This window comes from Rhinopithecus bieti, unplaced genomic scaffold (genome assembly GCF_001698545.2).
Source record: "Rhinopithecus bieti isolate Rb0 unplaced genomic scaffold, ASM169854v2 scaffold_15769, whole genome shotgun sequence".
Classification (NCBI taxonomy): Eukaryota; Metazoa; Chordata; class Mammalia; order Primates; family Cercopithecidae; genus Rhinopithecus; species Rhinopithecus bieti.
The window spans coordinates 250,324-254,597 of record NW_016809129.1 but is presented as its reverse complement, the minus strand read 5'-3'; positions in this window follow the sequence as shown (position 1 = coordinate 254,597).

Sequence of the window (4,274 nt, the reverse complement as noted above, 5' to 3'; positions counted from 1 at the left end):
TTTTTTTGAGACGGAGTCTCGCTCTGCCGCCCAGGCTGGAGTGCAGTGGCCGGATCTCAGCTCACTGCAAGCTCCGCCTCCCGGGTTCACGCCATTCTCCTGCCTCAGCCTCCTGAGTAGCTGGGACTACAGGCGCCCGCCACCTCGCCTGGCTAGTTTTTTGTATTTTTAGTAGAGACGGGGTTTCACCGTGTTAGCCAGGATGGTCTCGATCTCCTGACCTCGTGATCCACCCGTCTCGGCCTCCCAGAGTGCTGGGATTACAGGCTTGAGCCACCGCGCCCGGCCAGGATTTTGTATTGTTTTCTAATCTCAATGGGCAATCTTGAGGTATGTAGCCTTTGCCATGGTCATAGTGAAACTGGAAAATTCCCTTGTCCCCCTCGCAGGGCGTGCGACAGAGGCAGTGGCTCTCTTCTTTGGTGTCCCACTGCTCAAACCTCTAGGGGAGCATACAGACGGGCAGGCCGTGGGGCTCCGACCACATGGCAGTGTCTAGGGGTGATTTTTTACAGCTCCTGAAGCCCCAGCGAGTGTGTACTCTTTTAGTTTTGTGTGCTCTTTTAGTTTTGCTGTCTATAGGCAGCTCGTGTTAACCAGCTCAGTTAGACCCTCTGCCTTGTCGCAAGGACAGAGAGCTTTCTGTATCCCGGGTATCCTGCCTCGGTGTACCTGAAGAATCAGATCACACGTGGGCTTGGAGAACGAATGCAAGGTTTTATTGAGCGGAAGTGCTCTCAGGAGATGGGGGAGCCGGAAGGGAGATGGATTTCCCCTGGAGTTGGGCTGCTGGATGGCCTGGGCTCTCTCCTCCGACTGCCCCAGCCAAACTCCGTGTCATTCTGCCGGTCGGTTGGTGGCTTGCTGGCCTGCTGGTGCCTGTCAGTAAGTTCCTCTCAATGTCCAGCCACCTGCGCGTTCATCCAGTGATGTGCTCCTCTCGACGTCCAGCCGTTTGTGTGTCTGCCCGTTAGGGTATTGGGGGTTTTCATAGGCACAGGACGGGGGAGTGGCAGGCCAGGGTGGTCTTGTGAAATGCAACATTTGGGCAGGAAACAAAAATGCCTGTCCTCACCTAGGTCCCTGGGCACAGGGCAGGTGGTGGAGCGCTAGTCAGGGACCACGCCCTTCCCCACTTCCGTATCATTTAAAGGGACCACACCCTTCCCTTCCCAGCACTTCCCTTCCCCACTTCCCTATCAATAGCAAGGGTGGGATTCTTAGGGTATCAGTGCTCACGGGAGTGAGACAGTGGTTTAATAAATAATATCATCTTTGGAAATAGACACACACACACACACCCCACACACTCAAACACCAGGTAAGTGAATAATTATCGCTTCTTCCTAGGGCCGCTGTCTGTGTGAAGCTTGCGTGTTCTCTCCATGTCTGCATGGGTTTTCTCTGGGTAGTCAAATTTCCTCCCACATCCCAAAGATATGCACGTTCAGTGAATTAGCCTGTCTAAGTGGTCCCTATCTGAGTGAGTGTGAGTGTGTGTGCGTAAGTGTGCCCTGTGATGGGATGGCGGCCTATCCAGGGTGGGTTTCTGACTGGTGCCCTGAACTGTTGAGACAGACTCAGTCACCTACAACCCCGAGCTGGAATAAATGGGTAGATAATTATCCTGCTTGAGTATATTAATCTTTAAAAAATGTATGTATAACTCAAATATTTTTCTATGTTTAATATTAGAAGTGTTTTTGCTCTTTATTTAGAAGTCTGGTGATGTTTTTGTGACCAGAAATTTGTTGTAGGAACTGAATCTTAATATCAAGTAGCAGATAGTAAAATTGGTTTTGTTGTATGTTGTGTTGTTTAAACTTTTGTTTAACAAACAGTAGGTTCAAAGAACCTATTGAAGATATAAAGTGAGGAATTAATGTGTGTGTGTGTGTGTGTGTGTGTGTGTGTGTATATTTACTTTGTAAAATTACTGCCATTTTAAAGAGTAATTTGGGAACATTTTTATCATTCCCCAGAATGAAGGATAAACATTCCTTTCCTTAAAAATAACATTTAAACATCATTTTCCAGAAATATAAGAATTCTCTCACAGTGGTTGCTATTTTACTTTTCAATGACTTGCCAAAACTAGAAAGCAGAACATATAAAGTTTCATCTGGATATGATTTTGGGGACTTATGTGGTTTTTGTGCTGCTATTCTTTTTTCGTGTTTTTATGTTAGGAAAAGTCACAGAAGAAGCCAAATTTGGGAGGAGCTGAATTAGTTACTGTGATTTACTAGAGATGGACGGGGACTGTGGCAGTCTTTGGCAGGCCTCGAGGAGCAAACTGACAAAGCTGTCATTTTCACATTTAGAATTTTCCATGTGTTCACTGCCAGCCTAGAAACCCCAGGAGCATGATGTCCCCTACATTTTCCAATATCTGAAGATGTTCTACCCAGATCGCTCATATGATTGATTCTACAGCCCGTATAGAGTCTTGTCTTGTTATTTTAGAGTCACCATTCAGAGTCATTCAATATTCTGAAGATAAGAGCTCTTTTCCTTTCATAAAAGCCTTTTCATATCACTGAAAACAGCTAATCATCAATCTGCATTGAAAATCTAGTATATAAAAGAGACTGAAATAAACACCAACCTTTATTGAGTGCTTAACATGTCACAGTTAAGCTCTTTTCATGGATTATCTCACCTACTTTTCAAAAAGGTTTATTAGTATTTCAAAGTGGCAAAACGAAAGATCTGAAGCCAAGTACTTTTGCAATACTGTAAAGTTGCTAGTGGTAGAATGCTTTCTGATTTGGAAATCCACACTATTAACCAAGAGACCACTTCATTAGCTAATGAGGGTTCTCCGGAGTTGCTAAAGGAAATGTCATTCATACTTTCTTGAGAGAAGTGGATCATATTGTACAGGAAAGGGATGTAAGAACATATATGTATTGTTATGATTAAACACAAATATGTTATTAATTGTATCAGTGATGTAAGACTTTATATCATGAACACTTCTGTGCATGTGTGAGTGCATGTGTGTGCACTAAAGCCCTGATAGAATGATGAGCAAGGAAGGAATGAGTTTAATCTTTACATTAAACTGACCTTGCTTCAAAACTTTGTTTCTCTACTCACTCCCAGTGCAGACTTAGATAAGTTATTCACTGCTCTGAGTCAAGTTTTCTCCACTCTTAAATAGGAATAATAATTCTCCAAAGTTTTTTTTTGAGAATTTGGAAATAATAATATGTGCATAAAATGATTGAAACAGTGTCTGACACATAGAAAGCAAACTCTAAAAAGTAATATATAGATAACCTTTGAGGTATTTTCAAGGCAGTGAATTTTTACATTTGGCAAGGACCTGGGTAGTTGAAGAGGATAATATGATAAGAAGTACAAGTGAAAATATAAGAAAGCATAAAGACATGAAAGCAGAGACAAACAAATGGTGTGTGTGTGCAACCTAAGAAAGTTTGATTTCCTGTATAGAGAGTTTAGTATGCTGTGTAATGGGAGATCACGTTGCTTAGTGTGTGATAGAAGCTTGGGTATAATAGAAGCTTAGATATGGTGGGAGCTGCTGTGGAATCCCCCTGCAGAGTCAAAGTCTGTCACATTGGCCGGGCCCCGTGGCTCAAGCCTGTAATCCCAGCACTTTGGGAGGCCGAGACGGGCGGATCACGAGGTCAGGCGATCGAGACCATCCTGGCTAACATGGTGAAACCCCGTCTCTAATAAAAAATACAAAAAAACTAGCTGGGCGAGGTGGCGGGCGCCTGTAGTCCCAGCTACTCGGGAGGCTGAGGCAGGAGAATGGCGTGAACCCGGGAGGCGGAGCTTGCGATGAGCTGAGATCCGGCCACTGCACTCCAGCCCGGGCGACAGAGCAGGGACTCCGTCTCCAAAAAATAAAATAAAATAAAATAAAGTCTGTCACATTGAAACTCTACACTGTCAAAAGCAATGGTATCCTGAGGTTTGTCCGATTTAATTATGTTTACAACTTCCTAGGAAAGACACCTTCAGAGTCTGATAGAGGCAAACAGGTGATGAGATGTCCCTTGTGAAGGCTGCGCCCACCACATAGCATGACGTAAATACTTAGTTCTCTTGAAATAACAACTGTGAAGGAGGAGTGCCATGGGGAGTTGAGACGGATGCAGTGATCATTTAACTTTTCTATGGTTTTGGGCCTGAAAAGTGGGAACACCTCTATGTTCCTGGAAATTGAGAAAAAAAAAATGTGAATCAGAAGAGATCATATATTCCGTATTCCGACTACTCTGAGTCAAATCAATAACATA